A 27410-nucleotide genomic window follows, 5' to 3' on the forward strand; every position below is an offset into this window, starting at 1 on the left:
TCTGAATAAAATATAGTTTTCATCCACTAAAATGCAGAGCTAAGCTTGAATGAAAATAAGGAAAAGTTTGGGAGCAAAGGGGAAGAAGATATTGTAAAGTAGGTGATAAGTATTAGCTAGAGCCAACCTGTGTATCTTTGTCAATTGTGGTAATGAAGAGCCTTGTCTTCTGACAGCCACACTAGGAGCCAGGAAGGCAAAGTATAAGTTGGTACTGAGACCCCTCAATAAAGTCCAAGTTGTGTTAGAGCTACACATTCAGTGGAAGAATGGAATAAAAAAAAATAATAAAATTGGCTGCCTGGAAAAATGGAGATAATAAGAAAATTTGTAAATTTGTAAAATCTGTTTTAGTCTGAGCTCAGGAGTGAAGCACTCTTAATCCCATGCATATCCTCACATGGGTTTATAATTTGAATTTGTACCACTAAAGTGGCTCAGGGAAATGGAAGACTTTAAAGAACTCCAAGACTGGTAGCTATCCAGGGCACCAATTAGAAGCAGACCCAGATCTACTCTGCAGAGAAATGTAATCAACCCAAACTCAAAAGATTCCCAAAGATAAAACACCACAGAACACGGATTCAAAATCCAAAAATACATAATTACTCAAGCTGTCATGGGTGAGAATCAACAGAAACAACTTCCAGCAAAATTAGAGCCCTAGGAATGATCATATATACAATACAAAATATAGTAAAATGCTTACATAAATTTAAATGTAACAAAAGTATTAATAAGGAAGACTAAATATCAAAAAGTTTCAGAGAAAAAACAAAGAATTTAAAAAAATTCTGTGGGTGGGTTAAACTACAGATTAGACACAGGTGAAATGAGAATTACTAAACTAGAAATTACATTGAAGAAATTACCTGCAAGGCAGCATAGAGAGACAAAGTGAGAGAAAACACAAGAGAGGGTCGAGACTAAGAGTTTCCACAAAATCTTTCAGGGGATGGATGAGACTGACAGTTGAATTTTGTCTCCAGGTTGCTTTTAGATTGGTTTACTCCTGAAGTGGTAAGTAAGGAAATAAAGATGATATGGTTACAAGGAAATTGAGGTGACTGCCATTGCTTTTTCATTTGTAAGTTTCAGACACAAACTGGAGGTTGGAAGAAGGAAAACTGTCATTATTCACAGACAACATGATTGTCTATCTAGAAAATCCAGTGGAATCTATAAAATACTCTATGAGAACTAGCAAGAGAGTTTAGCATGATGCATGATGAAAAGATACAAGTTCAATATTTAAAAATCAACTGTATTTTACTATACTACCAATGAATATTTGGAAACTGAAAAAAATTTAATGCAATTTAAAATTGCATCAAAACCCATAATATTCTTAGAATGTAATCTGACAAAGTATGTGTAAGACCTATACATTGAAAACTGAAAAACATTGCTAAGGGAAAGTAAAGGAGACCTCAATAAATGGAGAAATATAATACGTCCATGGATCAAAAGACTCCATAATATTAAGATGTCAATTTTTCTCAAATTAATTTGTAGATTCAACACAATCCCCAGCAGGTTTTTTTGTTGACATTGGCAAGATGATTCTAAAATTCATATGGAAATGCAAAGGACTTACTACAATACGCAGAAGGACTTTGAGAAAGAACAAAAATGAAGGATTTTCACCACTACACTTCAAAACTTATGATATAAACCAACCCAAACCAGAAACAACCCAGAAGTCTATCAACAGGTAAATGGGCAAACTGCAATATAACCATACAAAGGAATGCCATTCAGCTATAAAAAGGTATGAACTATTATTAAGATGTACAGCAACATGAATATCAAAATAATTATGCCAATAAAAGAAGACAAATAGAGTTCATACTGTTACAATCCATTTGCATGTAAGTCTCAAAAATCCAACTATATATAGTGACAGAATTAGATCAGTGACAACCTTATGGGGTGAGAGGTCAGAAGGAGAAATCACAATGGGGCATGAGAAGACTTTCCGTGATGATGGATACTGTCTTTGTAAAAGGATTTAAAACACCATGGCAGCAAGACCTCAGATTCCCTTGACTTTGACTCTTACCCTTTTCCTGCCCTCTCTTTAATTTGCTATTCCTCTTTCCCCCAAACATTGGCTAACCCAAAACCCACACATATTAGAAAAATAGCTCTCAGGAGAACTGTTCTGACAGTTATGTGGATGGGAATGCACCAGCTATGCCAAGCAAGAAGCACAAAAAGGGAACAACCTCTAATGACTCCAGCTGTGAGATTCACAGCAGTTGAACTTTCTAGAAGAAAAAGTGCCACTATTTGCAGATGACATGATACTATATATAGGAAACCTTAAGACTCCACCAAAAAAACTATTAGAATATATGAATTCTGAAAAGATGCAGGGTACAGAATTAATACACAAATATCTGTTGTATTTCTATACACTAATAATGAAGTAACAGAAACAGAAATTAAGAAAGCAATCCCATTTGCACTAGCACCAAAAAGAATAAAATACCTAAGAATAAATTTAACCAAGGAGGTGAATGACCTAGACTCTGAAAACTGTAAGACATAGATGAAAGAAATTAAAGATAACACAAATAAATAAGAAGATATACCATGCTCATGGATAGGCAGAATTAATACTGTTAAAATGTCCATACTACCCAAAGCAATATACTGCCCAAAGCAAGATTCAATGTAATTCCTATTAAAATACCAATGGCATTTTTCACAGAACTAGAACCAATAATACTAAAACTTGTATGGAACCCAAAGAACAAAGCTGGAGGTATCATAAGCCCTAATTCCAAACTATACTACAAAGCTCTAGTAATCAAGACACTATGGTACAGCACAAAAATAGACACATAGATCAATGGAACAGAATTGAGGCCAGAAATAATCCCATGCTTATATGGCCAATTAATCTATGACGAAGGAGATACAATGGGGGAAAGACAGTCTCTTAAATAAATGGTACTAGGAAAACTGGACAGCTGCATGCAAAAGAATGAAACTGGACCAATTTGTTGAACCACACACAAAGGTAGGACCTAAATATAAGAAATGAAATCACGAAATTCCTAAAAGAAAAAATAAGTGGTAAATTCGGGGACATCAGTTTTCACAACATTTTTCTGGATCTGTCTCCTCAGGCGATGGAAACAAAAGCAAAATTAAACAATTGGGATTACATTAACGCACAAAGCTTTTGCACAGCAAGAGAAACCATCAATAATCAAAAAAGGTAACCTACTGAAAGGGAAAAGATATTTGCAAATGACATATCCAATAAGGGGTTAATATCCAAAATATAAAGAACTTATACAACTCAAAATACACACAAAAAACCACAAATAATCCAATTTAAAAATGGGTAGGGGACTTGAATAGACATTTTCCCAAAGAGGACATACAGATAGCCAATGGACACATGAAAAGATGCTTAACGTCACTCATCATCAGGGAAATGCAAATAAAAATCAAAATAAGATTATCACCTCACCTGTCAGAATGGCTAATACCAAAGAGACAAGAAATAACAAGGGTTGGTGAGGATGGAGGAAAAGGATTCCTCATGTGCTGTTGGTGGTACTGTAAATTGGTGCAGCCAACATGGAAAACAGTATGGAGGGTCCTGAAAAAAATTAAAAGTAGAAATAACATATGGTCCAGTAATTCTACTTCTGAATATTAAAGAAAATAAAAACATTAATTCAAAAAGATATTGGCACCCTATGTTCATTGCAGCATTATTTACAACAGTCAAGATATGGAAACAACCCAAGTGTTCATCCACAGATGAATGGATACAGAAGATGTGGTGTATATACATACAATGGAATTCCTCAGCCATACAAGAGTGAAATTTTGCCATTTGTGACAATGTGGGTAGACCTAGAGGGTATTATGCTAAGGGAAGTAAGTTAGACAAAGGAAGACTAATACCATATGATTTCACTTATATCTAAAAAACAGAACAAATGAACAAAGAAACAACAACAACAAGAACACAGAAACAGGCTCATAAATACAGAGAGCAGACTGGTGATTGCCAGACGGGAAGGTGGTCAGGAGATGGGCAAAATAGGTAAAGGGGATAAAAGATACAAACTTCCAGTTATAAAATAAATAAGCCACAGTACAGCATAGGCAATATAGTGAATAAGACTGTAATAACTTTGTATGGCAGTAGATGGTAACTATGGAGAAAAAGGAGTCCTTTCATGGGGAGAATTTTGTAAGGTATATAAACTCAAATTACTATGATATATACCTGAAACCAACATAATATTGTATGTCAACTATACTTGAATTAAAAAAAAAACTAGGGGCACCAGAGTGGCTCAGCCTGTTGACCATCTTGACTCTTGATGTCGGCTCTCGTCATGATCCCAGGGTCATGGGATCGAGCCCCACATCCAACTCCACACTGAGCGTGGACCCTGCTTAAGATTCTCTATCTCTCTCCCTCTGCCCCTCTACCCCACTCTCCCTTTCTCAAAAAACAAACAACCAAAGAAAACAAAAACAAAAAAACCTAAATTAAAACTCTATCTGAACCACGGCACAAGCACATGTGTCCCTCTCTTCTGCTCAACCTACAAAACCCAGGCTGTACTTTGAGTAGAGCTACCTCATCTTCAGAGGCTTCCTGACGCAGATCAGCCAGGTCTCTCATCTTCATTTCAGTCATGTAAACACTGACAACATTTGTGTGTGTGTGTGTGTGTGTGTGTGTGTGTGTGTGTGTGTGTGTGTGTACATACAGATATATACATATATATATGTATATATATATATATATATATAACACATAATATATTAAATTATGTAGTGCAAATATGTGCAGTTTATTATTATAAAAGGAAGAAGAACAGGCAGGAGCATCCAAACAAATCTGAGAGTAGCAACTCGCTCACGCTGGAGGCTATCACAACATTCCACAAACCTTTTCTTCCCTGGATCCAGAGCCTGTTCTGTGAGTGATGTCTCATCCATTTTCAGCCTCACACCAGAAGCCCTTCCCCTCACTTGGGCAGTGTTTACCCTAGTGAAAACTCACCTACATATGCAATAAGGAGAGTTTTCTCCTTTTGGCTTCATGAGACAACTGCTTAGTCCCCTCAAGACCTATAAAAATTAGCATCCCGTTGCCGGCCTGAAAAAATAACACTGTAGTCTGGTTTCTACTCTGGTTTCTTTTCAGATCAAATACATCTTTTGCCCTTTTACAATAATAATAATAATAATAATAATAATAATAATACCACCATTCTCAGAATTTCTACATGAAATCACATTTATTATTTTTTAAAGAACAGAAGGGGTCCCTGGGTGGGTCAGTCAGTTAAGCATCTGATTCTTGATTTCAGCTCAGATCTTCATCTCAGTTTGTGAGTTCTAGCTCCACGTGGAGCTCCTTGCTGACAACGCAGAGCCTCCTTAAGATTCTCTCTCTCTCCTTCTCTCTCTGCCCCTTCCTCTCTTGTACATGCACGTTCTTTCTCTCTCTCTCTCTCTCTCAAAATAAAAACTTAAAAAAAACTTTTCAAATAAATAAATAATAAAGAACAAATGTATTGCTGACCTAGAAAACTAATGTATACAAAGTTATGGTCATATACTCTTTTTTAAAATTTTTTTTAACATTTATTTATTTATTTCTGCGAGACAGAGAGAGAGACAGAGTGAGAGCAGGGGAGGAGCAGAGAGAGGGAGACACAGAATCCAAAGCAAGCTCCAGGCTCCGAGCTGTCATCACACAGCCCCATGCTGAGCTCAAACCCACAGACCACGAGATCATGACCTGAGGCAAGTCAGACAATTAACTGACTGAACCACCCAGGTGCCCCGCATGGGCATATACTCTTAATTCTCACCTTCTCTTGTTAGTTTGAGCCATAGTTGGGATTTTTCATTTTGTTTTTTGAGAGAGAGAGAGAGTTGTGTGGAGGGACAGAGGAGAAAGAGAGGAAGAGAGAGAATCCTAAGCAGGCTCCATGCTCAGCTCTGAGCCCTTGTGAAACCTGGGACAGGGCTCAGTCCCACAGCCCAGAGAACATGACTTGAGCTGAAATCCAGAGTCGGATGCTCAACTGACTGAGCCCCCCAGATGCCCGTGGGTCATAGCTTGTAATTTCATAAATACAAACACCAGAGTACACTTTGTCTTTGGAGATAAAACAAATCTCCAGTCTTCTGCAATCCATCTATTCTCATGTGATACCAGGACCAAGTGAAAGAGGAAGAAGGCAGGGGAAGAGATCTGCCTCCCTTGCCGGACTCAATGCCCTGTATACCGTCCCCACCTTGAGTAGAGTAACTAACGAGCAACCAGCCAAGTAACCTCCAATGGTACACACTACCCCTGTTTCCTAGGGCATGAAGGCAGGAGGCAATGGTGCTGTTACTGGATATCCTCCTGCATGACCAGGAGAAAATGAGCAGGAAAAGAGAGGTTCCTGTTGTGGTATGTTTTGTTTTCAGACAGGCCCCTTGAGGTTTCTCCCAGCCTCGAGGCTGGGGTGCCTCGGCGGTCCAGCGACACCTCTGTGTGCATATGAAAATGAGTGAGGAGAACCCAGAGGATAAAATTGCCATTTAAACAAGCGCATACTGCAGGCATTAAATGTGCTTGTAGAACGACTCAAGTCTTGAAATCTACCTGAGCAATCCATTCGACCTATGTGTTTCCCATGTCCTGTTCCCATGGGGACGATGTGGTCAGGCCATTACCCTGTGGTAATTGCATTTACTCTAAGACAGAATAAGGGTTAGAAGTCCCATCTTGCAAAAACCAGGGAGTCATCTTATCCTCCATAATGTCTTCTGGTCACTTGCATCCTTGAACTATAAGCTCTAAGTCTTCCAGATGGGTGGGGAGGGGGGGAGGAGTAAGGATTACACAGAATATAACCACAAATAGAGTCCACTGGTTCTTAAATAAGCCACCTAGTTCCATATAATGGGGAGGACAAACGATAATTGCAACACAAGCTATCTGGCAACTCTTGCAGGTACCATCAGGCTAATTAAAAAAAAAATTTTTTTAATGTTTATTTATTTATTTTGAGAGAAAGAGAGAGAAAGAGAGTGTGTGCAAGTGGGGGAGGGGCAGAAAGAGAAGGAGAGAGAGAAACCCAAGCAGGCTCCTTCACAGTGATAGTGCAGAGCCTGACATGGAACTTGATCCCACCAAGCATGAAATCATGACCGGAGCCGATACTAAGTCTGAAGCTTAACTGAATGAGGCCCCATGCGCCCCTCCATCAGACTAATTTTATTTTTTTTATTATTTTTTTAATGTTTATTTATTTTTGAGACAGAGAGAGACAGAGCATGAACAGGGGAGAGTCAGAGAGAGAGGGAGACACAGAATGTGAAGCAGGCTCCAGGCTCTGAGCTGTCAGCACAGAGCCCGACGCGGGGCTCGAACTCATGGACCGTGAGATCATGACCTGAGCCGAAGTCAGACACTTAACTGACTGAGCCACCCAGGTGTCCCTATCAGGCTAATTTTAAATGAGATTGGTCTCTGCGTCCTTTCATCTACAGTAAGTTGTTTGGATACCGATTACAACCAGAGGGAAGTTCTGGCCAGGGGGTGTAGCATATGTGGGCACACCGAATTTAGCTTGTGGGAAATAAAATCTCTCCCACACACCATTTCCTGTTCACACCTCTTAATTTGTGTATGTGATGTCAAGGTCTTAATTTGCACTTGAGATGTTAATGAAATCGTTTTTTACAATTGCTAAACACAATTTTTCATGCCCTAAGGCCTTTCTGATTTCAGAAATGAATCAGAACGCTAGAGTCCTGTACCTGCTATTCTGTCCTCTAAAATTCTCTTTATTTGCCATTAGTAGTTAACCCTCATTACTAGCTTAAGACTCTTATTAAATATTCCCCATTCAGGGGAGCCTGGGTGGCTCAGTCGGTTGAGCATCCAACTTTCAGCTCAGGTCATGATTTCATGGTTCATGAGTTTGAGACCTGCATCAGGCTCTGTGCTGTCAGAGCAGAGCCTGCTTCGGATCCTCTGTCTCCTTCTTTCTCTGTACCCCCCCCCACTCATTCTCTCTCTCTCTCTCTCTCTCTCTCCTAAAAATAAATAAACATTAAAAAAATTTTCCCTATTCAAATTATTTGTATAGTTCTTATCTCCTGACAGAGCATTGCACATTTCTAAGGGATATGTGAATTGAGTTATATAGTGTGCAACCTTCCCAACTGTACGTGACAGCACAACACAACATCCCACACATTTTATTGAGGTACTCCTCAGTTTACCTGTCAGTCACCTCCACTAGACTACTCTATGGCAGGCTACTCTATGGCAGGGACTAAGGAAAACACTAAAGCAAGGTGTTAAAGGCTGGGGCTCTATAGCCCAATTGCGGTCCCAACACTTAAAAGGCAATGGTCAGAAAATGGGGGGAAATTGACTTTCCTCATGAAACTGGTTGTGAGGATTAGCAGAGAAAAAAAAAGAAGAACTGGTAAACACTATGCCTGGGATCGAGTCTATGCACAGGAAGACCTAGTTGCTTTTGCTACTGAATTCATTGTGTATTCCCAGCATCTTAAACAGTGACTAGAACCCAGTAGGTGCTCCATGACTGTTGAATGAGTGAACTCATGTCTCTTAATATACAAAGAAGCTTTGCCTCTAAGATGAAAGACCAAAATAGTTGTAGAAAGACACTTTATTTTTCAATTGTTGGGAAGCCTGTGGCTTTGGAAATCATTTTCCTATATCCTGTATATATTCAATGGCAATTAGAGATGGGAAGAAAAAGAAAATGACAGCTAAAACAACTGGGAAAGAACTATAAAAGATAGATGACCACTCAGAGAGAGGATGTGAATCAAATATAGAAAATGAAAATATTTTAAAATTATATATATTTTTAGTTATTTTTAAAAACATATTTTTAAAAAACCAGAAAAAATCTAAAAAATAATACATGTGAGGAGAACTGAAGAAGGGTGGGAAAAATGAAAATTGTACAGAGAAATGGTTAGCAGAGATTTAAAAAAAAAAGGAATATAGTTCTATATAAACCATCTTGGGACGTTTTCATAATTGAGAACACTCATTGGCTCTTCCCTCCCATGGTTTTGGCCTCATTCGCCCTTCTCTTCTTCCCTCTTAATTCTGCTTGCTTCTTAGGGGCAATGGGAATTCACCTCTGGAAGAGCCGATGTAGAGGGACCCATCACCCTGAGACATTTGTCCTTGTTGCTGGGCCGCTGGCCCCTGCGGCAAACAGGAGTGTCTCTTCTGTTCCTGCTACTTTTCATGGGCTTCATTGACTGCGGCCAGCTCTGTGGGGTGCTCGCTCTGTTTGCAGAGTTAGGAAAACAAAAAAAGCTCTCCACTGTGAGAAGCCTGCACTGGAAGGGGTTAGCCTCTTCCCACTGGGGAATTTTCCCCCATCTCAAAATGAAACTGGGTTAATTGGGAAGGGCACAGAGAAATCCAGAAGCCCAATTAAGAAAATCTGAAATCTCCCAATTAATAAGATAATTGTTACATGGCTTTGGGGCAGCATTTGGAGCTTTAGAAAAGAAACCACTTGTTCCTGGCTTAGCCTCAGAGTGGCTTAAGATCTTTTCCACCCCATGAAAGGAGTCTAGAGGTACAGAGATGTCAAGAAGTTCAGACAGAATGCCCTTGTGGAAAGCCCCAGATGGATGCCAAGCGCCCCAAGGATCCTGAGCAGAAATATTTCTTGCATATTGGACTTTATTCCAGGGGTATAACCAGTGTCAAAACCTCCGCCTAAGGGGCCTGACATATACAGACAACATTCTTGGCCACCCATCCTGGATGCCCATCGACGTGCTCTGATCCTTCTCTGTACTCCAATACTATCCTGTATTAACAGGGTATGCCCTCTTGGCTCTCTACAGTCTGGGTAGCATTTGCTACTTCTCTGGTGTTCTTCTTTTATTTATTTAAAGTTTATTTATTTATTTATTTATTTATTTATTTATTTATTTATTTGATAGAGAAAGAGAGAAAGAGAATCCCAAGAAGCCTCCTTGCTATCAGCACAGAGTCCAATGCAGAGCTCAAACCCACGAACCGTGAGATCATGACCTGAGCGGAAATCAAGGGTCAGATGCCAAACTGACTGGGTCACAAGATGCCCCTTCTCTGGGGCTTTTTACTTTTTTTTTTAATGTTTATTTATTTAAGAGAGAGAGAGAGAGTGATCAGGAGAGGAGCAGAGAGAGAGGGAGAGACCCCAAGCAGGCTCCGCGCTGTCAGCACAGAGTCCAATGCAGGGCTTGAACCCATGAACTGTGAGATCATGACCTGAGCTGAAATCAAGAGTTGGATGCTGAACCAACTGAGCCACGCAGGCACCCCTGGGCTTTTTAAATCAAGATATAGTCTCCATGAAAGACTGAGAATAAGAGGTGGTGGGAGAGAGACCAGCTTTGTGGGCTGAGGCTCTGTAGGAGGGAGGCCCCGCCTCTCACTGGAGGCTGGTGGGTCATCCTCTCCACTGAATGGAGCTTCTATTTGCGAGGTCAAGAGGCCCTGAGGAAAACAGACACCAGAGCTGAGAGGAACCCACAGTCCCCGGGAGCACAGTCACCTCCATCACGAAGCAGACACATTGCTCCCAATGAGAGCTCTGTCCTTGCCATGACAGACCCAGCCACCATCTGTCTCCTTCCAGCTCCTGTTACGGTCTGTCCTTTCCCTGGTACAGGATGGGTGGGGTAGCCAGCTGTCCATGGTCTTAATCCATGAGGGTGTCAGGCCAGGTTGCCCTCAGTGTGGACGCCCAGTGGCCTGTGGGCCTCGTGGACGGGAGCCTGGGCCAGTCTGTGTGGGCCTCGCACCAGCGTCTCGGACACCAGGGCCTCACTGTCCATGGCAGCGATGTCCCTTCACTTGCATGATGTGGTGCTGTTATCCTTGAAACAGGTGTCGGGTTTTGTTTCTCATTCTATTCTGCAGGGAGGGGAGTGAAACAATAAGGTGCTGAGGCCTGGCCATAGCAGCACCGGAACCTACCTTCTATAGGAGAGCATTGCTGGAGGTCTGAATGGAAAATACTATTGACGGGGCGCCTGGGTGTCTTAGTCAGCCAAGCATCTGACCCAGGTCGGGTCATGATCTCACGGTTTGTAAGTTTGAGCCCCACATCAGGTTCTCTGCTGTCAGCACAGAGCCTGCTTTAGTTCCTCCCTCTCTTTCTCCCTGCCCCTGTGCACGCTTGTTCTCTGTCAGCAAAAAATAAACATTAAAAGAAAGAAGAAGGAGGAGGAAGAGGAGGAGGAGGAGGAGGAGGAGGAGGAGGGGGAAGAAGAGGAGGAGGAAGAGGAGGAGGAGGAGGAGGAGGAGGAGGAGGAGAAGAAGAAGAAGATGATGATGATGATGTGGCGCCTGGGTGGCTCGGTCGGTTAGGCTCCAACTTTGGCTCAGGTCATGATCTTGCAGTCTGTGAGCTGAAGGTCTGCATCAGCCTCTGTGCTGACAGCTCGGAGCCTGGAGCCTGCTTCGGATTCTGTGTCTCCCTCTCCCTCTGCCCCTCCCCAGCTAACATTCTATCTCTCTCTCAAAAATAAATAAACATTAAAATTTTTTTAAAAAGAAGAAGAAGAAGAAAGCACCACTGTCCATACCTAAAGTTAGCCATTCTGGTACATTCTGCATATCTTCAATCAAGACTGCTGGCATCTCTTTCCCTTTGAATTACCAGCAAAGTTTTTGGAATACAAAGGGTAATTTCTGCTCTGTGGGCAGGAAAGCCCTTAACCAAATGTAAATTCTGCACTGTTCATTGTTCACATTTTACTTCGCTACGTGGTCCCTGACATCCCATAAGAAAAAAACCTGAGATTTCTTCTCTCGAATCAGCGGGATGGTTGGTGATTAGCCAAGTTCCACCCCATTTCCCCAGCAACAACAAAAAATGTCCTATAGACTTTTGCACTTGGGGCTTTGGGGATTTTTTTTTTCCTTTTTAATATTTTCTTCCCCGATGTTTTACCCCTATAGGCCTGGGAATTCATGAACAATTGTTAAGTATTCATATATTTGCTTTCAAAATCTCAAGAATAGTACTCAGTCAAGTTCCCACACATTAAAGGAAAAGCAAAGAAGCTGAAATGCATCAAAACACAGGTGGCTCATCTGTGTTAAAAATCATGCCTCCCCCCAGGCACCTGGGGGCTCAGTGGGTTAAGGGTCTCACTCTTGATTTTGGCTCAGGTTATGATCTCACAGTTTGTGAGTTCGAGCCCTGTGTCAGGCTCCGGGCTGATGGTGCAGAGCCTGGTTAGGATTCTCTTTGTCTCCCTCTCTCTCTACCCGTCCCCTGCTCATGCTCTTGGTTTTTCCAAGCTTAAAAAAAAAAAAAAAAAATCACACCTCCCCAGAAGATTTCTGTAAGGAACCTGTATGAACACTTGAGCCTGTCTTTTACGGAGTGAATTTCCTGCAGAGGAATGTAGCAGAGCCAAAGTCTCATGGTGATCCTTGACTGGATTTACATGGGTGGCTTTTCCCCACGGAGTACAAAAGAAACGTGAACCCCAGGCTCGGGTCCTCCTGTCACCTCTATATCAATGACAAGCCGCAGCAGACTGCAGCTCAGCTGCCCGGGTGCGGTGACTGGCACGGTTGTTGGAAAGTAATAGGAGACGTGTCAGGGAAGACGGTAGGTAGCAGAAGCGATAATGAGACCCTGAGATCCCCACCCCCCACCAAGATTAAATGTGCGACTGGCTTTCTTCTCTAATTAGACATTTATACCATTCACCGTCCAACCTTAAGAAACATCCAGGGGCTGCTATTGAGCGTGCCAATTTTTCTATTGACCTTTCACAGCTTTGGGAAGCAAACCTCCTCTGTTGGGGGGCAGCCAGGGGACTCAGCCCTCCCTCCCCACCGCGAGGCGCGCACACAGTCTGCCAGTCCTTCCGCAAAGCCCGCTGTCACAGGCGGGGACTCAGGGAGGGAGGGATGGTCTGTTGAATGTTTGCATCTTCCATCCAAAGAATTTTTCCCCATATGCTACAGGCAGCCTCGGATCACGGAAGCGTTTTCTGTGCTTTCTGCACGGAACAGCTTGTCTCTTCCTGCTGCTTTACAAGCATAAAGAAGAGGAAATAAATACTCAAGTTTTCTGGGGAGTTATAGGCAAATGCTTAGTGCTCTGCATCTTGTGACTGTAAACATTCACACTGCCTTCTCTCCCCCTTCTCTCTGGCTTTTGGGAGATTTCGAGTATTTCTGAGGACACAATGGTCTTCAACGACGTGACCTTGCTACCAAAGACACGCCAGTTGCAATGAGATGGAACCACAGAGAATTAGTGTGATCCTGGGGAAGGGGCAGGGGTCAGAGAGAGCAGAGACCTTCTCCCCAGAGCTGCTTCTACTTCTCATTAGCTGTTTGGCCTTGAACAACACCCCCCCCCCCCCCCCCCCCCCCCACCTCTCTGGGCTTTGATTGTCTATAATCCAAAATGAAACGGAAAGCAGAGAGGGTGACTGTCCCGGCTAGCAACATGCCCAAACTAGGCTTCTCCTATCAGTTATTGGCACAACTTATCCTCCAGCCATTTATGTACGTCCCATAATGCACACGTATGGGACACACATGCGCAAGCGCGCACACACACACACACACTGCACGTGTATGTAAGTATATTTTAAAGAAATTAAAAATTAAGAATAGTTTTTAAATGAAGGCAGAGGATGGTAGATAGAAAAACTAAAACTGTCAAGGGCCTCCTGAAGGCTTAGAATTGACCATCTTTTTTTTATGATGGGTGAATTTTTTTTAATGTTTTAATGATTTTTGAGAGAGTGCATGTGAGCGCAAATGGGGGAGGGACAGAGAGAGGGGGGCAGAAGATCCCAAGTTGGCTCTGAGCTGTCATTACAGAGACCCACGCAGGGATCAAACTCACAAACCGGGAGATCATGACCTGAGCCAAAGTCAGACTCTCAACCGACTGAGCCACCCAGGCACCCCTAGACTTGACCATCTTAATGACAACACTACCTTAAGATTATGTAATTCTTTACCCCCAGAAATGCTGTGTGATTATTCCCCCAAAACCAGCTCTACCCACAGACTTTCTCCATCTCCATAAATAGCAATTCTGGTCTCCTAATTGCTCATGCCAAACCCTGAGATTCAGCTTTGACTCTTCTCTCCTACCTCCCCCTTTCCACTTATCAACAAATCCTGTCTGCCTCATCTGGAAATATACTCAGACTAGGAACACCCCTCCCTTGGTCTCCCCACTAAGTCTATCTGCAACACAATGGCAGAGTTTAGAAAGTAGGAAAGATCCTGTGTCACTGGTGATCCAGACCCTGCAAAGGGTTCCCTCTCTCTCAGGGTTAAGCCCAAGACCCTGCCTGCATGGCCCAGAGAGCCCACTTGCTCCGAATTGACCCCCCACCTCTTGTATCCTCTGGAACACATATACCAGCCTCTCTGCTATTCCTCTGACACACCAGATGCACCTCAAGGCCTTGGACCAGAACATTCTTTCGCCCTGCCCCCACCTTTCAGATTTACACCCTCCCTCTTCAAGCCCCTCATGAATGTGAATGGGATTTCTCTCTCCCTCCCTCTCTCTCTGCCCCTCCTCCCTCCAGGCGAGCTCTCTCCCTTTCAAAATAAATAAGTAAACTTTTTTTAATGTGAATGAGAATTCCCCTGACCTCCATCCTGCCCTTCATACTACAGACCTTCTTATTATATCCCATCTTAAGATCTTAGGCTACAACGCTTACCCCCCCCCACACACAGGCATTTACTAGTTTATTTGTTTATATTTTCTGATTCCTTCCCCCAGACCAACCCCACAGGGTATGTAAGGTCCATGAGGGCAGAGGCTCTTTCCAGTTTGTTTTGTGCTAATCCTCATGGCTAGAGCAGCACCTAGTAGGAGCTCAATGAACATCATGATATGAACAAAAGCACCCAATATGTTATTAATGAACGTCTACTTTTTGAGGCTAGTGGCTGAAATAGCGTAGTGAAAGAGCTAACGTGGGCTCTGCTTGATGGCTGCCCGTTACTAGGAGAAAACCTACTGCATGGATTATTTATTGACTTATTTACATTAGATCATCTCAGGTAGTGATAAAGAATAACAGGATAAAGAAAGGCTAAGGGGTAGGTATGGTGGGGAAATACTTGGAGCTGAGACCTGAATGTCAAGGAGGCAGCCTGGAGTACAAAAGCATTCTAGGCAGAGGAAATGTTAATGCAAAGGCCCTGGGGCAGGTACAAAGGTGGGGGTGTTGCAAGAAAAGACAGAACTTGATGTTCCAACAGAGCCTGGGAGGAGGTGAGTACTAAAATGAGCAGAGGGTGAGAACAAGACTCACCAGGCACCTGGGTGGTTCAGTCGGTGGAGCACCCGACTTCAGCTCAGGTGAGTTCGAGCCCCACGTCCAACTCTGTGTGCACAGCTCGGAGCCTGGAGCCTGCTTCGGGTTCTGTGTCTCCCTCTCTCTCTGCCTCTCCCCCACTCGTGCTCTCTCTCTCTCTCTCTCTCCCTCAAAAGTAAATAAACATTTAAAAAAATTAAAAACAAAAAAGAACAAAGACTCACATTTTATGGTAAATCTCACAGAAGTCAGTGGAGGGATTTAAGCAGGTAAGTGAGACAGTCTAATTGACGTTTTAAGTTTTTCTTCATTTTTTAAATGTTTACTTATTTTGAGAGAGAGTAAGAGAACGTGAGTGGGGGAAGGGCAGCGATAAAAGGAGAGAGAGAATTCTAAGCAGGCTCCACACAGCCAGCATGGAGCCCAGTGTGGGGGATGAGCCCACAAACCATGAGCCGAAACCAAGAGTCGGACGCATTACAAACGGAGCCACCCAGGCGCCTGTAACTGACATTTTTAAATACTCCTCTGACTTCTCTATGGAGAATGGTCTTTTTGCGAAATAACAGTGCAATCAGGAGGCTGCCATACAGTCATCCAGGGAGAACCAAGATAGAGGGGCTGAGAGAGTGAAAAACCGTCAGAAAGCTAAAATGGGTGTCATCGTCCCTGTTTACAAAGTAAGACAAAGAACCCTAGAGAAAGAAGCTGGTATGGTCTCAAGACCGGCATGGCAAATGACTGCCAAAGGAAGGACTGGCACTCAGTTCTCTCGATTCCCGGTCACCTAATAGGACGCTAGTTAAAAATCCATCTCTTGAATTAATTAGTCCTAACAACTAAATAAAGACCATTTCTGGCAAAATGTCTCCCATAAAATCATTCCTCAGCCTCCCTTCCTCCTGAGCTTCAAGGGTCCTCTTCTAAAGGAAGTGCAATTACAGACAGACCCAAAAGTGACAGGCAGGGGGCCCCTGACAGGTGTCCCCTCTCTCTTGGTCATACATGAGCAGTCTGGTATGGCTAGTTCACCAACAACTGCTTCTGGAAAAGGAAATACCAAATGGAGTTTAACTGACAAGACCACACGTCATGTCCTCCTGGATGAGCCTCCTGGAGGAAGGATGGATACCCAAGGAATCACCAGAGAGCAGAGAACCTGGGGGAACCGCAGGCATGACTATCTGGATAGTGTTGATAATCATCTGCAGGAGGGACCCTGACAATAACTAATGAGAGATAAGAAGCCGCTCAAGGAGAAATGTCACAACAACTTGGCAAGAACCTAGTCATGAGACCCAGATTCCGGTCCAGGCTCTGGTATCTGTGAGGTCCCCACTGGGCCGGTGGAGGGTAGAAGTGGGGAGCAGATCACATTAGTGGCTCTGTTCACTGGGGTTCCTGGAAGGATTCCATAAAGCTGGCCTGATCACCCTCTTCTCCCTTTTCAAGGGTTACGGAGAAGCCACATGTATATATACGAGCAACATGTAAAACAATAAGCTCATGTCAACAACTCTGATGGAAGTTTTATGGTTTTAGTAAATTAAAAAAATGGAAAATATTTATCTCTCACAAAGCAATTCAGAAGAAATCTTTGTAAAAAGACATGTGGAATAGAGATGAAGGGAAGTGACGGAAGAAATCCTTGAGAGAGGTAGGAAACTACATGATTCTCCCTGATTCCAACCAGCTTGAACAGTGTAGAGACTCTCAAACAAAAGTTGGCCAGGGGTGGGGGGAGGGGGAAAGGGGTGGGGGGGGGGGGGGAGGGGGGGGGGGGGCAGTGCCTGGGTGGCTCAGTCAGTTAAGCATCTGACTCTTGGTAACAGTTCAGGTCATGATCTCACGGTTCCTGAGATCAAGCCCCACGTTGGGCTCTGTGCTAACAGTATGGAACCTGCTTACGATTCTCTTTCCCTTTCTCTCTGCCCCTCCCCTACTTGCACACATGCTGTAAATAAATAAATAAATAAATACTTTTTTTAATTTTTAAAAGAAGTTTTAAATGTTTACTTATTTTTGAGAAAGAGAGAGAGAGACAGAGCATGAGCAGGGGAGGGGTAGAGAGAGGCAGACACAGAATCTGAAACACACTCCAGACTCTGACCTGTCAGCATGGAGCCTAGCCTGACACAGGGCTCGAACCCACGAACCATGGGATCGAACCCACGAACCATGGGATCTTGATCTGAGCCACCCAGGTACCCCAAATAAACAAATACTTAAATAAATAAATAAATAAATAAATAGCAGTCTAGAGACTCTCTTCTACTAAAAATCCCTGGCAGGAGCAGGGAACACTCATAGGAAGTGCCACTAAAAGATTGAGCACATGTGAAGCCAGGATGGGCCCCAGCTAGTACATCTGCAAAGGTATGATTCCATGACAAGGCCATTTCCTGGGGGGTAACATTGCTTTCCAAGTGGGTTAGAGTAGACAAGACATGACAGGGGGAAGAGCATGGGCCCAGGAGTCAGGAGGCTTAGGTTACAGGTCTGGGATGCACTTGAATCACTGAACACTTCTGAGCCTCTGTCTCCTGACCCCGTAAAATGGGATGGATTTCACTAGGGGATCCTTAAGGCCACCTGAAAGCTTCAGTTCTGTAAGTCCAGAGATTTCAATAAGGTCATTTGGTTTTATCCTGGATCCCCTAGTACCAGAAGCTAAGGCAAAGATACCATGCTAGCATTTTAGTGTGAGGGTACACTGCCAGGGCAAAAAAGAAGGGAAACAAAAGTGAGGTTAGAGAAGTCAGGGAGCATATACAAGGGGGTGTGTGATCAGCTGGCCACACCTTTACAGCACATGCTGCATATGGCTCATTGTTGTGAACTGAGTTCCAGAACCATCCAGAGAGGGGAGCAAAGGAGAGTGGAGTGTGGCCAACAGCTCTCAGCTGAGGCCCTCTGCAGGAAATGAAATCAGAGGACCACCTCACCCAAAGTCGCACCCCCTGCCAAGGGCAGCCCAGATCCAGTGACCAGTTGTTCAGGGGCTCCAAAGGCTCAGCCCCATGGCATCCATACGGGGCAACTCTGTGAAGCCATCCTCACAGGGGACCTCCATACACTGGCGGAGGCGTTTGTTGTCAAAGCATCACACGTGGACCCCACCCTCTGTCCAACCCACTCTGCTAGAGAGAAGTAGCTTGTCCCTAAATCTCAGGAACATGTAGCAATAATTTTAAGTAAAGTAGAGGCAAAATCCGAAATCCTTTTATCCCTCTCCTCTCAACCACTGTTCTTGGAAGTGAACAAATGCTTTGTGTCATTCTGCTTTCAATTCAAAGGTGCCATCGAGGGCAAAGACGACCATTTGTTATTGTCGGAGAAGTTCCCGCCCAAGAAATGACTTAGCTATGAATATGCATATCAAGTAGATGCATTCAACTTTAGAGTATTTACATGGAATATCAATATTAATTCGTGTTCTTAAACTCCTAAGAGTTTAAGCCTGCCTTCTCAGATTTCTCTGACTCTCCCAGAATGAAAAGGGCCCAAGAGTTCACAAATAAATGTCTAGTCTGGATTTAAGGAAAATCCCAGGAGAACCTTTTCAAACCATGAGCACACTCTCTGAGAACACGATGATGGCCCTGAGTCCTTAATGTTCCACTCTCCTTTCTCTGTTACACAAGCCAGCCCTGAGCACCTGCTCTCCAAAAAGCCCTGGCTTTTTCTGCCATCTTGGGCCAATGTCCCTGCTTGCCTGTCAACAGAAGTCAGAGATGTATGATATTCTATATGGTCTACATGGCACAAAAGGAAGGGGGGAAATCACATCCAAACTTAATATTCAGGACAAAAGATCCACTTTGGAACCTGGATGATCTCTATTCCTTGTTGACACTGATCAGATAAACTACTAGCTACCTCTGTTTCCTTTCTCATTCTGCTTTAGGCAGCGTTAACCACAGTAGAGTGCCCACAGCAGAGGTATTAAAAATCTCCTTCCTCTCTGCAGTCTGGATCATGCCAGGTTTAACTGGCAAAGTATTGGATTGACTTCACTTTAACACACTTAGAAAGGGATGGAGGTAATTATTAGGTGGTCCCAAAGAAAGCACAAGAGTACGGAAAGAAAAAGCATGCTCTACAAAGAACCAACAAAAGAAGTGGGGCTCTGGATCTGGGCGAACCAGTCAGCATTGCCTTTATGTGGAAATGTGCACTACGGTCAAGAGAACAGGTGTATACTTTGTAGTTTTAGCTCTGCTCAGGCTTTTAGTGGCAAAAAGTAGAAACTAACAGGGTAGCAAAAAAAGGAGGAGGAAGGGGGGTACCTGGGTGGCTCAGTCAGTTGAGCTTCCGACTTCGGCTCAGGACATGATCTCACAGTTCGTGGGTTTGAGCCCCGCATCGGGCTCTGTGCTGACACCTTTAGAAGCCTGGAGCCTGATTCTGATTCTGTGTCTCCCTCTCTCTCTGCCCCTCCTCTGCTTGCACTCTGTCTCTCTCTCTCTCAAAAATAAATGTTAAATAGAATTAAAAAAAAGAAGAAGTAAGAAAAGAAGGACAAAGGAGAAAAAACTGAAGTGGATCCAGAAGAAAAACCATCACTTACTGAAAGGACAGGAGGTAGTTCAAAGAATAAATAGAAAACTTAGGAATTAGACTAAGAAGCCATGGCAGTAGGGCAAGCCCACGGACTTAGGTAGTAGCTGTGGTCATTAGGAACTATTACTTTAGTCTCCCCTTGTTTCAAATTCTCCAAAGTCAGCCTCCCATTGACCAACCTTGCGTCACACGCCCACCTCTTGGCTGGTAGATGGTGGAAGGCACTTGGTTGGCAGTCTGCCTGCAGTAAGAAACAAGTTAGTCCCCGAAGAAAAAGCCAGGTGCAGTTCCCAAAAGAAGGGGGAAAGATCTTGGGCAGTCTAAATCAGAATGCTCAGTGGTAATCCGGTAATGCACAACACAGGGGAACTTATTAGAAATGCAAATATCCTGGCAGAACCTCAGGCCTACTGAGTCAGAATGTCTGGGGGTGGGCCCCAGGAAGTTGTGCGTCAACAATTTCTCAAGCAGGCCCAAGTTTGAGAAGCCCAGGTTTAAACGATCGGATGCTAACCCAGGCTCCAGAGCATAGGACTGGAACAAATAGGTTGAAGTTTAAAAGAATAGATTTTGGACACAAATCAGGACAGCGTCTAAGTGTCATGACAAGTGCAGTCAGAACCCAGGGAACCAGGTAGCTCCCCACTGGAGAAAGGATTCAAGTGGGAGCTTTCAGAATGTTGTGGAAGAGATTCAACAGCAAATGACCTTTAAAGTCCTTTGTAACACTGAGGGTTGACCCTAACATTAAGGGTTTTGCCCATGATTTTCTTTAAATATCTACTGGTGAATGAGTATAACAAAGAGTCCTTCTAGAAAACTGATAATTTATCTTTGAATTTAATAGGGAAACTTTGCCCCTAAGAGGACAGAGAAGTGCTTAGAGTCCCATATCCCAGTGGGAGAAGGGGACTCTACTGTCCTGACATGTACCACAGTGAGACTTCCCAGGGAGAGGCTGGCCCTTGGTTGGGTAAGTTGAAAAGAAGTCTGGACTCTGGGACTTTTCCAAGCAGACAGAGAACATATCAGCTGCCAGTCCTAATAAACAATCTCTTCTGTGGTCCATTATCCACTGATAAACCTTACTGGATTCATAAAGCTTGTCCAGATGGCAGCTGGATCACAGAACAACAACAAAAACAAAACAAACAAAAAATACATAATTATTGAACAGATAAACAGAGAAAAATCTAAAACATGAAAAAAAAACACTTAGGATCACACAGAGACATATGATCACACTAGGACATCAGTATGAGTTCTTTTCATTTTTTTAAATTTTAGTTCTTTATGTTGAGAGAGAAAGAACAAGGGAGAGGTTTGGTAGGGAGAGAGAGAGAGAGAGAGAGGGAGGGAGGGAGGGAGGGAGGGAGGGAGGGAGGGAGGGAGGGAATCTTAAGCAGGCTCCACACTTAGCACAGAACCTGATGTGGGGCTCGATCCCAAGACCCTTGGATCATGACCTGAGCTAAAATCAAGAGTCAGACACTCAATCGACTGAGCCACCAGGTGCCCCAGTATAAGTTCTTTTTCAGATTGTATTAGCATTTCTCTCAATCAAAAATGATTGTGGAGAAGGTAGAAGGGAAACAGCCATTTCTCTTTGATGTCTTTATGCTTGGCTATGAGGATGATTGCTAGAATATTTTCCAACCACTTAGTTGGGAAATCCTCTTTCACAGAAACCACATGCTTCTTCAAAATACACTCTAAATCACTTGATGAGAGTGACCTTTTATAAAAAGCAAAACCAGTCCTGATGTCCCTCATTCTCTCAAGACTGGCTTCGCTTCCAAGCACTAAAAGGATGTTTCCCCCTGCTTCTGCTTAGATCCAATGATGTAGAAAGAGAAATAAAATGCCCCTGACAGGGCTCCTGGGTGGCTCAGTCAGTTAAGTGCCTGACTTCAGCTCAGGTCATGATCTCACAGTTCATGAGTTCAAGCGCTGTGTCGGGCTATGTGCTGACAGCTCAGAGCATGGAGCCTGCTTCTGATTCTGTGTCTCCCTCTCTCTCTGCCCCTCCCCAGCTCATCCTCTGTCTCTCTCTCTCTCTCAAAAATAAATAAAACATTAAAAAACATTTAAAAATTAAAATTAAAATAGCCCTGACAAAACCACTATATAACTTCCAGTTCTTAGGGAAAGGCAATTTTCACTCATAAATTTTTTTTTCTTTTCATTTAGACCTGTCAAGGTATGCACTGATGCTTCAGGGCTGACCATGAATCTCCTGAATTTGTTCGTAAGTGTTCTGAATGTAGAAATGCAAGGAGTGAATGAAAGAACATAAGAGGCCTTTGCAGAAGTCTGTCTGCTTTAGCATTTTTATTCTTGACAGACACATTATGCTGTAAACACCTAAGTGCTAGCTTTATTTCTCCTCTGCCAAAATCAAGGCCTGAATCTCGACAAGTTTCAAATCTGTAAGGTACACATACAGTCATTCAGTGTTATAAGGCATAGATCTTAAAAACTTTAGGGGAAATGCTTAAGTGGAAAAGAAAAAAAAAACTGAACGATACAAATAAAAATAATGTGACAGACATAAAGCATTTCAGTTGATGTGGCTTTTTTTTTTCATAGAAGTATTATTCTCATGTTTTTTTTTTATTTTGACTGTTTTATTGTCATTCAGCTGTTTTTTTCCCCATAAAAGGGGGCAGTTATATTATTTTTTAGGTGGCAACAAAGGATTTTATATATTCACTGCCTGGGAAGGTAAACAAGACCATTAATTCTACCCACGTGTTAACAATTGATGCAGGCCCAGGGTGCCTGGGTGGCTCAGTCCATGAACAATCCAACTGTTGGTTTCAGCTGAGGGTCTTGCTACAAAGGGCCTGTTTGGGATTCTCTCTCTCCCTCTCTCTGCCCCTCCCCCATTCCCAAATAAAATAAAACTCTCAAATAAAATAAAACTTTAAAAAATTTTATCAAATAAAAATACTTTGAAAAACAAACAAATCAACAACAACAACAAACTGATGCGGGCCCTTGTCCTCACTGATCCCCAAAGTTTGTCTCTGCACACTGGTTGGATTAGGTCACTTGCACTGTCACTGCCCATCAGTTCATCCATGACAAACTTCAAACACAACAGCATGGTATTCCAGGTCCTGATGGCCATCTGGCCAGCCCTCCCTGACTCTCTCACTTTATTTCTCCGTTTTCCTCCTCTCCCCATATCTCTGTATGTTCCCTCCCTGCCTCACACCACTCACTCTACCAGGACTACTCCTCTCTTCAGAATTTGATCAGACTGTGTCTTGATTAGCAGAGCCCGATGAACATTCTTTCCTGGTTCCCGTGTTGGATACCACAATATGAAGGCTTCTTAACAAACCTATTTCCCTCACCAAACTCTGAGCTTTCAGGACAGAACCAATCCTTATTCTTCTTATTCTTCTTTCTAATTCCATATCGTGTGCCATGTAGAGTCTTTGATAAATGTATATTGATGAATGAGTGATGAAATAAATGCATGAATGTCATGCGTGCATTGCGTCCCCAAAATACAGAAACACAGTAGATCAGCCTAGAAACTAGGCTATTCACCAGCAATTTTTTTTTAACTTCACTTTTTTATTTACTTAAAGAGACAGAGCACAGGGGAAGGACAGAGAGAAAGAGAATCCCAAGCAGGCTCTGCACTGACAGCACAGATCCCTATGTGGGGCTTGACCTCGTGAACTGTGAGATCATAACCTGAGCCAAAATCAAGAGTTGGATGCTTAACCAACAGAGCCACTCACCAGCAATGTTTTTAATGCAACTGGAATGCAGATTGCCTCACCTTACTGCCTTTTCAGATTGTATTAGCATTTCTCTCAATGAGGTACCTCACCTCATTGCCTCACCAGCAAATGTTTTTAATGCAACTGGAATACTTAGAAATCATCCTACCACTAAGTATCTCTTATAATGATCATATATTAATGGCAAATATCTATAAATTATTCAAGTGACAAATATCCATTGTTGTGATAAATATAAAATAATTAAATAATATAATCCCTGGCCTTCAAGTCTTTTCAGACCACTCTTTTATTTACCCTTGGGGGGTGAAATATATAAATTTTAAATGGTCAAAATCTCTACTTTATGCCCATAATTACTTTTCCTTGCCAAGTTACTAAAACTCATGCCTTTCTGGGAGTCTGAAGAAGACAACAGAAAGCAGACCAGAATTTTGAGCGAGAGAACCAGTACCTGTCAACTTCCTCCTTTGTCCCTTCCTCCAGAAGTAAATATTTCACCTCCGACTTGAAGGATGAAATAGTTGCAGGCAAAGTTAGGGCAGAAGCATTCCAAGAAGAGAGAACAACAGGATGAATATCTTAAGTTTAGAAAGGAGCTTAGTGTGCTTAAGACACAGGGGCAAGACCATGTGAGTGGAGTAGAGTCAGAAAGTGTCGAATGGCCTGAGGGAATCAATGTCAGACACCCAACTACCAACCCCAGAAACTCAGAGAACATCAAGCAGGATAAATGCCAAGAAAACTATACCTTGACATATCATATTCAAACTTCATAAAATCAAAGATTAAAAAATATCTTGAAAGAACTCAGAGGATTAAAAACCTTATGTACAGAGGAGCAAAAGTAAGAATTACATCCAACTTCTTTTCAGAAACTATTGGAAGGAAGAGAGTGAAGTGAAATATTTAAGGTGTTGAAAGAAAAAACTCAGTAATCTATATTTCTGTATCCAGGGAAATTATCCTTCAACAATTAAGAAAAAATAAAGATTTTCTAGGACAAAAAAAAATTGTTATTGCAGTGCAAACTAAGACAAGGGATCAATAACCACATATATAAAGAACTCCTACAATTCAACAACAACAATAAAAACCCAATTTAAAAAATGGGCTGAGGACTTGAACAGACTTTTCTCCAAAAAGGACTTGAAAAGATACTCAATGTCACTTATCATTAGGGAAATGCAAATGAAAACCAAAATGAGATACTACCTCAGACTCAAGAGGATGGCCACTATCATGAAGACAGAAAATAACAAGTGTTAGCAAGGATGTGGAGAAACTGGAACCCTTGTGTTCCTTCTCTCCTCCCTCCATGCCCCTCCTCTGCTTGTTCTCTCTCTCTCTCTCAAAATACATAAATAAACTTAAAAAATTAAACATAGAATTACCAGAAGATCCTCCAATTCCACTTTTGTGTATATGCTCGAAAGAACTGAAATGATGGATTAGGAGAAATATTTGTGCATCCATATTTCTAACAGCCCCAAATGGGAAGCAACCCAGGTATCCATCCGCAGTAAATAGGTAAGAAAATCCAACATGTAGATACAATGAAATATCAGTCCACCTTACAAAGAGAGGAAATTCTGACACAGGCTACAACATGGATGAACCCTGAAGATATTACGCTATGTGAAGTAAGTCAATCACAAAATAAAAAATACTGTATGATTCCACTTAAAGGAGTTATCTAGCCCAGTCAGACTCATAGAGACAGTCAGTAGAAGGGTGGTTGTCAGGAACTGAGATGAGAGCAAAGTGGGTAATTAGTGTTTAATGGGTTTAATCAGTTTTGCAGGATGGAAAGAGTTCTGTGAATGGACGGTGGTGCTGGCATCAAAATGTGAATATACGTAACATCACTGAAAAGGACACTTAAAGGGACACCTGGGTGGCTCAGTCGGCTGAGTGTCTGACTTGTGATCTCGGTTCTGGTCATGATCTCACTGTTCATGAGTTCAAGCCCTGTGTCAGGCTCTGCGACAGAACAGAGCCTGCTTGGAATTTTCTCTCCTTCTTTTTCTGCCCCTCTCCCTCCCCTTTCATACTCTCTCTTTCTCTCTCTCTCTCTCTCTCTCAAAATAAGTACATAAACTTAAAAAAATTTTAATAAAATTTAATAAAATTAAAAAGTACACTTAAAAACGGCATGCTGTGCCTATTTTACCGCAATAAAAAAAAATACAAGCAAATATGTGAAGTAAATGTATAAAGATAAAAAAAATTATACATAGAATGATTTGAATGATGTATGATAAGAAAAAATAAAATCCTAAGGAAAACTATATAAAATATTGGCATCCAATCATTTTGAGGACTAGAGTTATGGTTATTTTTTGAAGAGTTCATGCATGGAGTTTCGAAAGAGTTTGTAATAACTGTGTATTACTTTTATAGTAAAACAAAATAAGGGCAAAATGTGACTGAGAGAGTATATATTTAGCAGAAACATGTATTCAGTATAAGGCAGAAACCAAGGAATCAGTAATGCTCACAGAGAGTTAAAGATCAGTGAGAAAAACAATGCAGATCCTAACTTGAAATGGATGAGGTAACTAAAAATCAGTTTAGAGGCTTGAGCTATACAAATGCAAGCAGAAACATCATTCTGGTTTTAACAAGAATGCAAGCCCTATGAAAATAAGGGCGGAGGGACTAAACCAAGGTCACATGCGTTATTATAGATAAGAAAACTCAAGACAGACTATACAAAAAGGGGGACATAATTTTTACTTCTTTTTTCTCTAAAAAGGGTCTGTACCTTTACCATCATGGTGTTTCTGAGAAATCATTAACAGTAGCAGGCATGGAACTATAAATGGTAGCCTAGGACCTCCAGCAGGGAGTCAGTAAAGTCAGTAGGTTTTATGAAATACAAGAGAAAAATCATTCGGTCAAGAAAAAGAGAGCCAGAGCTGACCAACAGGAAGACTATGAGAGTCAGAGACAATCTTCTCGAGGTCATGTACAAACTACACCATTTGACATTGGACTAGGAAAACAAATCAAATTGCTTTTTTAATATTTGGGAAGCAATTTTAGAACAGCTTGAGTAATAACAAATTCAATATTCCCCTCTCTATTTATAAATGCAAATGCTGGTGCCAAGCAGGAAAACTGGCTGGCTGACTCCCCTTTATACAACAGTCTATCCTCAGACATGGCGCTGGCACATGATTATGGATGTATTCCTTTTGGGGTAGGGGAGAGAGAGGAGAGAGGGAGAGGAGGCAAGGAAGAACTTCCTTATCGCTCACATTCTGTCCTTAGTATCTATCAAAACTTTTTTTAATGTTTTATTCATTTTTTTGAGAGAGAGAGACAGAGAGAGATAGAGCACAAGTCAGGGAGGGGCAGAACAAGGGAGACACAGAACCCAAAGCAGGCTCCAGGCTCTGAGCTGTCCGCACAGAGCCCGACGTGGGGCTTGAGACCACAAACTGTGAGATCATGACCTGAGCCGAAGTCAGATACCCAACCAACTGAGCCACCCAGGCGCTTCGTAATTTTAAGTGTGCTCAACCTTTGACCCAGCAACCTACTTCTAGGAATACATCCTAAAGAAATTCTTGTACAAGTTAACTCAAGCCACACCCATGGCATTATTTTATTAAAGACAACCATTTAAAATCAACCTGAATGTCTATGCATTTGAGGATGGTTAAATAAACCATGTAATGTTCAAACTAGGAATACCATGCAGTCATTATA

This window comes from Panthera uncia (assembly GCF_023721935.1).
Source record: "Panthera uncia isolate 11264 chromosome A1 unlocalized genomic scaffold, Puncia_PCG_1.0 HiC_scaffold_17, whole genome shotgun sequence".
Taxonomy (NCBI): Eukaryota; Metazoa; Chordata; class Mammalia; order Carnivora; family Felidae; genus Panthera; species Panthera uncia.